Below are 10,554 nucleotides of genomic sequence, written 5' to 3'. Positions count from 1 at the left end.
GGTGGCCCATCCCGTGAGCTGATCTTTTTTACTAGCACCAGTACCTGATCAAACGATTTTAAATAGCAGGACCTGTTATAGGGCTTTTTGTGCTGTGAAACGATATATACAAAAAAAATTATTTTGGTTATTATCCGCTATGTTTGCAATGGCCCTGCAGTTGCACCGCCGACAGCTGATGTGGCTGGAAGTTGGTTGGAAAAGGCAAATTTTTTGGACGAAGAAACTAAAGAAAAAACAAGCGAACGAGAGTACGGGAAAAAATTATTATGAGCAAAAAAAAAAAATGAAAGAACGAACAAGCACATCATGGATGCTTCTTTGACGCGTCACTATCTTTGACAGGACATTGACATTTTGGAAAAAATTTCTTGCTCCACATTGAAAGGTTCACGAAAGCGACAAACAGGTTAATTTCGGCAAAATTGTAGGGAAGCCTTAAAAGGGCACTTCTTCCTCTTTATGGCGAGGAGTGAATCTTGTTGCGGCTGTTGACATATTACATTTTATCTGAAGAAGGGTTGGTTTGGTTGGTTTATGGGGTTTAACATCCCAAAGCGACTAAGGCTATGAGAGACGCCGTAGTGGAGGGCTCCGGAAATTTCGACCACCTGGGGTTCTTTAACGTGCACTGACATCACACAGTACACGGGCCTCTAGAATTTCGCCTTCATCGAAATTCGGCCGCCGCGGCCGAGATCCCGCGTCTTTCGGGTCTTTCGTGCGTCTTTCGGGTCGGGCGAAAAAAAGAAAGGACTCTACTGCGCAGAGTGCACGCTTTGATAAATTATTCTCGCGCAGTTTCTTGGCAGAGTGCAGCTGGTGCTAGTTTAAAACTTTGATGTAAGTTGACTCTAGATATTCAGCATTATCTCAGAATAGGCAGAAGCTCGGATGAAGGCTTGAACGAGGTTTCATAATATCTAAACTAGCAAGAACGAAAAATAGGTGGCTCACTTTGACGTGCCAGGATATGAGCGATTCGGCAGTACCATAAATGTTGGGCATCTCTGCAAAATACCCGAAGTGGGCAGCCTCGCTGATGAAACACTTGAGCTACCTGAAATGTTCCGGGATAATAAAGTTAAAATTACGTGAGAAGCACTGAACAGACTGGCAATTGGAGTTCACAAATGATTAATACACGTTTCTTTGTTACCACCTTTTCTGTTCGTGATTTATATCACTGAAATTGAAGCTATGCTACAGAGATAGAGGGATACAGTCTCTCTTATAAGCTAATGAAGCTATCGCGGAGGAACGGGTGCACGGTTTATTAGTGGGTGATTTAGAAGTCAAAAAAGAGTATGAATGAAATAATCGGAGGAGCACTTTGGGATGCACAGTTCAGTTTTTACAAAAACGCAGAGAAAGGGGTGGATTGTCTACTGAAAACGGAAAACTTTATTCCGATATTTGTCGTCGACACGTGGCGCTGCAGTTACACTCTGGAGGCTACTGACACAACTAAACATGCACTTTGGCATTGTAAATGTAAAAAATCTAATGATAAAAATTTCCCGAGAAAATTCTCACACCTTCGTGCTCCTTTCTGTGAAAATCGCATCGGGCTTGTGTTCGTAGTTTTGGAAGAATTTATTTTTACCTTTTCTGCTAAGTTTTACACCTTGTATACAGAAACGATGCAGTCTGAGCTGATAATCAGTTATATAGCCCCTCGTGAATATCTCATAAGGTGTATCCGGTGCTCCTGGGCTTAAAATCAGCACAAATAAATTAAATTTGATAATGTTGGAAGATATAGTTGAATAGGTTACCATGATTATTGAATACTTAGGGTGGAGAAGCACAAATATCTCGGCGTACGGCTAAACAAGGGTAACGTAAACGTGGGAAACCACGAAAGACTATTAGGACGAAAGGCAAAGGAAATTCCACAGTAATATGAAGACCAGACAAGTCTGGAGCGTAGGAGTTATGATGCTCAGACGTATTTCAAGGCAGTAATTACCCTGGAGTATACTTTTGGGGAAATGGTTGTCTTCATGAGATGAGAAGTCAGGTCAGGTCTCGAACTCAACCATGGAGTTGTCAATAAATAAGTGTTATGTGGCCGCGGTAATTCTGCAAATTGTCTTTCTTGGCGGAGATTGTTTAAAGTGCGCTAAACGCAGGGCAAATGTTTCCATGAAGAAGTCTCGGAAGGATAAATGAAAAGTGATGGTAGCTGAAGAATGAAGTATTTGTAAAGTAAGAGCATTTACTCGCAGTGCCGGAAAATGAATCTAAACTTAACCGTGACATAAGACGACACAAGAACTGGGTAATAAATAGCGCTGAACGCAAGGCCGACGAGTCAGCGGTAGTGAATGGGTTCTCTTCGGTGGAATTGAAGTGGACTGTGTAGACAAAGGGGACAAAGAAAAAAAACGGCATTAATTTGTTAACAACTGCGGAGGCTTCTTCGCGAATGGGTTACTGTTTTCGCGTACTGCGCTATTTTGATGGCAATGGAGAAGTGCCGTCGGGCAACCGACTGCGTGCTATTGGCAGTTCGCTTGCAAAATTTCTTTGGGACGCCTGGTGCAAGAAGTCGTATACAAATGAGCAGCACGTCCCAAGATGCTGCGTCTCGGAGAATTTAGACTCGCGTTCTGCGGCCCAAGAGAACTCTGCCTCAGTGCATTACGACACAGTAAAGTTATTGTTTTCCAATTGGACTCAACAGCTCGAAGAAGCTGCCTCATAGAGATGGCCACGATAAAATGTTGTTGTTGGTACTCCTGCTCAGAAAGAGCGCATGCGACTACCGATCAATGTTTATAGCAAGCATGAGTTTATATCAAGCAAGAGCGTTTTTGTCGCTGTCTAGTAACTGACAGCTACGGCGCCATCAACAATATCAGCATAACCACAAAAAAGAGACACCAACAATAAGCCCCGTCGAAATGACCAGGACATGAAGCAATAAACACGAATGAATGTAGGTGAGCCAGAGTGTGGGCAGCGGCGAAATTTATTCCCGTTTCCAATTCCAGCAGAGCTAGATATTCTTTCCTCACGGCATGAACCGACCAGAGCAGCCTAGTCACGTTGTACTTCGTTCTACGATTACAAACAACCGAGCTTTTTACGAAGCGACAAGCATGCCACAAAATGCACTCGAACGGGATATACATAAGAGCATTCGCAACTTTGTTAATCCTATAATTGGCTTTCGCTTAGCGGTCGCTTAGTGACCACCACCTCTTAGATCTTAGCGACCTGGTCAGCTGTGTTAGAAACCTTTTTTTGCCACCCGTCCAACCTGCGCAGGTAGTCTCCCGCCGCTCCACTGCGGTTATTTGCATGAAAAGGTTCTCACCGCAGCCCCACACTATATGGTTGACATTCGCATACTCTCCGAAGCTTTTTTTATTCTGCACAGCATATCTGTGGGTGAATTTTAGCAATTACTGCTAAGCTTTGGACCCTGTGTGTTTGGAGCAGCCAGATTGGTTCAATGGTCTTGCATGAGCGCGGGGTTGGAGTTGGAATTCCCTTGTACCCGTTTGACAGAAGATTATGATTTTACTAGAGGCGGGTAGACATTCCTTCGTTCGCCGATCTGGCCCAGTGCCTGGGGAACAGCCTGGCCAGACATTGAATCCTCGGGCTGTGTTTGTGGCCTTTTTTTTTCCTGAAATGTTTGAGTGTGCGCGCGTACATATACTTTCATTCGAGATTCTGGGGGGGGGGGGGGGGGGGGAGGCGATGGGGTATTTAAGATTTAGTTCTGCGGCGGCGTGGTGTATTCTGCCTCTGATAGAGTTACTTATCGCAGATTTTTGAGTATCTTATTATGATAATTCGCGGTGACATTTTTATGGTCATGTCATTGCTGCTTCTTCTGCCTCTTCCGTAGATTTCCCTGGTATTGTAGTAGCTGCTATGCTTTCAGCTTGCTGGTCAGCTATAGCCACAAATATTCGGCGCGACGACGTACAGCACAGATTTGTCTTTAAGACTAGTGTCTTGATTTATCACGCGGGCTTTGATTCTGCTGTTGCTCTGCGAAGGAAGCATGGTTCTTGTTATCGGTGGTTTCTCTATACATCCCCGTATTTCCACATAGAGATATTTGAATTGATTGGTTTGGTTTGGTTTATAGGGTTTAACGTCCCAAAGCGACTAAGGCTATGAGAGACGCCGTAGTGGAGGGCTCCGGAAATTTCGACCACCTGGGGTTCTTTAACGTGCACTGACATCGCGCAGTATACGGGCCTCGAATTTCTCCTCCAAAGAAATTCAGCCGCCGCGGCCGGGATCGAACCCGCGTCTTTCGGGCCAGCAGCCGAGCACCATAGCGACTGAGCCACCGCGGCCGCATATTTGAATTGAGGAGCGTTCTGTCTGCACCTTAAGTTGGGACTTTGTAGGATATATTTCCCTGCTTTAAGTTTTGTATAGTCGCTCTATCTAGTCTTTCAAATGCGCCTCAATGAGTTCTGTCCGTTCATGATGCGATTACTACTCGCATTGCACTGCAAGTTGTTGTATCCGAAGTAAGGATACAAATTCCGTCCAGGTCGCATTTTCCACCTCTAATATTTAGTTTATCAACACTGACGCCTACGATTGCTGAACTCCAGTCGCTCGATTATAAAACAAGTGGAACAATAAATCACTTCCTCCACTCGCTGTGCTATGTCCCTCGCTGAAAACAGCAAAGAGAGCGCACCCGTAGATACAAGGTACACAACTTCGTCGAATGTTATCGCACAGGACCACCGAGCCCTGCTAAAGGATGAAAACACTGCAGATGAGTGCGTCCCTGCTTTCCCTCTGCGCGGAATTAGACCTAAGCCAAACCGCTCCGCTGGCTTCCTGTTCGTGCGTGTCGTCGACACCACCATTTTGCTGACGTCCACATATGCACAGGGCACTAATCCATAGATCACGACTGCCACACTGCTGGCGGACTACACCTGGACACGTAAAAACCACGTACTTAAGAGTGCTGACGCATAGTACGGAATGCGGTACGTCTACCGCTGATGCTGTCGCGGTAGTAGCTGACGTCATATCCCATGATGCAGGTCTGCTATTCTTGCTTTGGGTGGCCGGAGAGCCGTAGCACGATGGCTTCGTCACGGGATGTCGACGTGAGAAAATTTCAAGGAGGACTTGCATGCTGAAAGTTTTCGGGAATTTTATTATTAATTTTCTCAGGAACACGACCACCTTTCGGCTGAAAAAAAATAAGCGTTGGCACTCTTTTCAAGAGATACTAGGTACATATATAATAAATTTGCTACTATCTCCATTGAAGATGGCGATGACAATGAATTTTTATGGCGCAAGGCCATCTGTGGCTAAAGAGGGTCACGGCTCAAGATGTTTTTCCGTCTTCTCAAGGCGGATTCCAATACCCATTTCCCTGCAATTAGCTCTGAAAACCCGAGCAACAAGCTTGCACGCTTTGTACAACCGGCGGATACACGGCGGCGCTGGGGATCGAACCCAGCACCTCCCGCATGCGAGACGGGTGCTCAACCACCCGGCAAGGCCACCGCTGTGGTGCATGCATGGATGAGCAGTGCTTAGAATGCAGAAGAAATTGCATTACCTTGGGGACTTTGCTGGCAACGATTTTTCAGGGGAGCTCTTAGCATGCATTCGTGCATGCATAAGCAATTGTTTTTTTTTCCGAATGTAAATCTAATTTTTCTTACCTAGCAATAATAGGAATTATTTTCCTCCATAATTTGTTTGATTTGTGCAATAGGCTTAAAGCACACTTAGGTAAACCCTAAATCATTTATTGTGACTCTGTAAGTAGAAGTAATCATCTCAACGAATATCAGGCAAATAAGCGTCGCATTAAGTGGCCGTAGTAATATTTCCAGGGAAACATGGCATCACTGATTTCATTTCATAAATTTATTTTAGTTCACATGCACCTCACATGATTCCTAACTTTAACAGCCAGAATACTTCGACTCAAACTGATACCTAATTGGTAAATTTTTGTTCCATCTTCTCTCGTGTGCTACGCGCATTTTTCTGAGGACAAGTTGCATACACTCATAATGATGCAGGTGAAAGTCCGTTTGCTGTTCTGATAATTCGCCAAGTGGCATAAACGGCGTTTTTTATGCTTCGTACCAGGATAACGATTATATTCGCGTTGATAAAGTGGTTCTGGGACAGCCGTGTGATACATAGACAGCACGCATGCGCTGAACCGCACTATCATATCTTCACCAAATAGCTGGGCGCCATTGCCATCCTGCATGAGCGGGAGAAGCACGTGCGGTTCACCTACTAGTATTTCAGTCTCAGCCTACCCGTTCCGTGATATCGGCAGCCGCGGAAACTAATATCCCAAAGACCACTGAAGCACTAACGGTGGCCGCCATGGCACCTTGCGACGAACGCTGCCTGCTTCTGTCTCTGCCGATGGAGATGATCACCTACATCTTCGGTTTCCTGTGTCCCGAAGACCTGATGGCCATTGAACAAACTTCGTCTGTGTTTTCAAGACTGGCTCAAGACCGCAGCGTTCTGCAAACCACAAAGTTTCACCCAAACAGCTCGGCGGGCTCTCTTCGAGAATACTTGGACGAGAAGCGGGCGGTGGCCATATCTGAATTAGACCTGAATAACTTCCTGGCAGCCGACTCGAGGACGGTGGAAGGCAGCGTCCAGAGATGCGTCAATCTAACCACACTGCGCTGCGCGAACACCCGTCTGTTGCCTACAGCAGTCCTTCGCCTCCTTCGAGACAGGCTTCGTCGTCTGCAGTTCCTCGAATGGTCAATCCTTAGATATCCAGTCGACCAGAATGACGCGGGATTTTTATGGAAGCGCCCCAGAGATGACATGCCGTCACAAATCCCTGAAACCCTGCGCGGCATGTACGTTGAGGTGTCACATAGCATGGTCAACAACCTTCTGTTGTGCTCCACTCTCGAGCAGTGTTCCAGCCTTCGCAATTTGCACTTCCACGAGATAATGCTTGGGGGAACACTCGAAACAGCCTCATACAATGTGCTCGAGAGCTACTACCGCGGCACAGCAGGGAAGTTTGAAACATTCACCTTCACCGACGACCGCACTCTTTCAGCCCACGAAACGGGAAGGACGGAGCCTGTGGACGCATGCGGTTCAGCACACGCACCCGAAAGTGTTTTCGGCTTGTTCAAGACAAGTTTGAATATATCTCGGAATGTAGTCGTGAGGCAGAATCCGAGGCCATCAACGAACTGCGTGGTCTTGGAATGGAGAACTGCACATCAGGTACGGAGAGATTTTTCGAGTCTCTTCATTGTCATTAATGATGACGCGTTTGCAACTCTCGAAGCCGCGGCTGCTCACCACTTGCACCCTAACACGCGAGCGTTGACGCTGAAGTGTTCCACGTAAGAGACAGCGGCCCAGAAGTGTTCCGCAAGTGCCACCGATGACACGTTTTTCTTCCACTTCCTCAGAGCATGCCACAGATTGAAAGAGCTGAATCTCGGTGCGTCCCATTTTGAAGAGAACATCGATTGCTGCTCCCTCCTGGCTAACGCCAGCCTCATCTGCCTACGCGCACTGACCCTGCCATCTTGTACACTTCGTGAACGCGGGCGCCTCGAACAGCTCGCCAAGGCGCCCTTCAGGCTGGCAGAGCTAGACGTGCGCGCTGCTCTCACTGAGCGGCCACTGACTTGCGCCTTCTGCAACGCTCCTTCCACATGTACCGAAGAGGTGTTCGAAGGGCTGCGCCTACTGTGCCCCCTTAGGCGTCTTACATTGTGCGATCTGCCGCACATCCGCGATCTGCGCTTCCTCAGGGGCTGCGTGGTCCGTGAACTCAGACTCCGGAACCTTGGACTAGGGCGCTTTCCAACTGAAGAAACACTAGCGGCGTTGACAGAGGTAAGGATTGTTGGCGATTTGCCCAGACTAACCCTGTGGTGTTTGTGTCGTGCCTAGAAAAGAGCCTCTCCTCCAACTTTCAACTGAGACTAAGAGGGACGCCGGAGAGGAAGGCTGCGGATATTTCCAATCATCTGAGGTTTTTTAACGTCTGTTGACATAGCACCGTGCACGGGCTTATATCATTCTGCCTCGATCGAATTCATGCTCCCTCTGATGCAGAGTCTACATAAATGTGTGCGTCGAAAATATAGCAGCTACAGGTTGATACATATATCTCTGCAATTAAATTCAGCAATCGTAAGCGATCTGTATTTCCTAGGTTATGAATGTTTCAAACGCGAGTAGGCCAAGTTCTGTCGTTTTCGCTGTACAGTTAAGAAATCATACCTAGAATTTCGACATCAAGGAGCAATGTAATGCAGCTGAAGAAGTATAATAATAAAGATAGTGAAGTAAAGATAGGGAAACGCTGTTCATTTATATTCATGCGTAACAAATTTCAGAGAAAAAAACGTACCGCAAAGTCAAGACAGCGACTCAGATAAATGGACACACAGCGTTCTCGGTCTTTTACATTTTTCAGCGCTATGGTTTTCCACTGACTCATGAACCAACTGTCCGAAGCATCCACCCAGAAAAATGTCAGCGTGCAAGTATTGTTTTGAAATGAAAGAATTCTATCATTATTGCCGTAGCCATTGCCAAGGCTACCAGAATATTGCCATATTAAAAGGTGATAGCGTCGTAGGCTTTATCTGGTTTGGTTTGGTTTAAGGGGTTTAACGTCCCAAAGCAACTAAGGCTATGAGAGACGCCGTAGTGAAGGGCTCCGGAAATTTCGACCACCTGGGGTTCTTTAACGTGCACTGACATCGCACAGTACACGGGCCTCGAATTTCTCCTCCAAAGAAATTCAACCGCCGCGGCCGGGATCGAACCCGCGTCTTTCGGACCAGCAGCCGAGCACCATAGCCACTGAGCCACCGCGGCGGCTTCGTAGGCTTTATCTGGTGATAAGCTTATACCTTAGCAGCTTCATCTCCTGCACAATGTTTCATAGACTATGAGTAGTGGTTGCTGTCATTAAGCGTTCGGCGCAGACAACCGCTCTGAGAAACCGAAAACTGGGTGTAAGAAAAGGTATAATGCATTATTTGCCTTCCTTCTCTGTGGGCACCTGAACTTCGCCGAAAGGAATGGTAGAAGGAAGTGAAGGAAAGAACTGTGAAAGGGGGGCCGTAGTGCACGGCTTTAGATAAATTTCGCTCATCAGGGATTCTTAGACTTGCACTTGCATCTTAAAGCACACGGGGGTCTCTGCGGTTTGCGCGCATCAAACGCAACCGCGGCGGTCGCCTTTAGCAGAAGGCAAAATCCAAAAGGCACCTTTGTGTCGTGCGATGGCATTGCACGTTAAAGAATCCCTGGTCACCGATAGGTATCCAATGCCCTCCACTACGACACCTCTTTGATATTTCACTCCCACCTTCGTTCCTTCCCTTATTGCGCGCTCGAGGTGTAAATTGAGAAGTGAATTCCTGCGCCGTTTTCTTTCCTAAAATCACATTGTCTTTTTACCAAGCGTCGATGTTTGGAAGCCATTCTATGCCTTCCGCAGCTTTTCCTCTTGAAACAGCAGTACTCTCCATGCGAATCATTGCAATGCCTGTTACAGGTAATGGTGCAGATGGAGAGCCTGAAATTGGAAAGCAGTGTCGTCCCCTTGGACCTGTCCTTGCTCTGCCGAGGACAGATGGACGCTCCACGGCTACGCCGGCTCTGCATCACGACGACAGGGATAGCGTCGGGACAATTTTCACGCTCGCTGCACAACTTGCGCCTACTCTTACCTGCTGCGGAGTCTATCCATGTGCATGGTTGTATACCCGGCGTGCCACCGGTGCGCTTCGATACCATCGCGCCCTCACTGGTTGGCCCGGACGGCTCCTACTGGAAATTGTACACGGAATCTGCGTATTCTGCTGACCGCACTGTTCTTTGTGAGACGCGTGATCTTGTTTCCGTTCCGAGACCGCTCAACTGTGGCCCACGCCGCTTTTAAACCCGGTGGCATAGACCACAACACCATGCCTTCAGACTTGCTAGCATTGGGGCTAGCATATAAACTTCGCCCAGAAAGTAGAACCGCTAGAAAATATTTCTCATCTGCCGCCAAATCGTATCCACCAAGACAAGCGTCTGAGTTTTTGAACCAGAAAATGGTGGACATGCTTGAGAGTCACGATGTTTTGGCGTTGCTTGATCGCCAAAGCTCCGGTCGGGCTTTGACGGCATCATTCCTCTCTAGCCTTGAGATTGTGAAAACGAATTTTAGAGTTGTGTTCCGCGCCTTATTTATTATTGCAACCTCTTTTAAATGACGGCACAAGTATCTGTGAAAATGGTGGAAATTTTGAGCTGAATGATAGTGTCATTTTATATGCATTGTTTTTATCGTTCGCACTTTATACCTGATCGCGAGAAACACAAGTTGCATTGTTGTCTATAAAATCCGCGGAGGGCCGGACACAGCATTTCATTTAATTCGATGGCTGGAAACGATAATAGCATTTCCTGTGTCGCTTTTGAGAATGCTGTTGCACAAGATGCTCATCATATCGATGTTCCAGCCACAAAACCATGCCAGCCTACGCTGCTACCCAAGAGAAAAAAGTGGTGCGGAAT

General features: G+C 46.9%; 1 pseudogene; it reads left to right on the top strand.

Moving 5' to 3' along the window:
- The first annotated feature begins 6,360 nt into the window (after positions 1–6,360).
- Positions 6,361–9,931, top strand: LOC149344248 (uncharacterized; annotated as a pseudogene).
- Positions 9,932–10,554: the final 623 nt, after the last annotated feature.

The sequence above is a fragment of the Amblyomma mixtum genome, chromosome 5, assembly GCF_055824585.1.
Source record: "Amblyomma mixtum isolate Tamu chromosome 5, ASM5582458v1, whole genome shotgun sequence".
Lineage (NCBI taxonomy): Eukaryota > Metazoa > Arthropoda > Arachnida > Ixodida > Ixodidae > Amblyomma > Amblyomma mixtum.
This window is presented reverse-complemented; position numbering and strand designations above follow the sequence as displayed.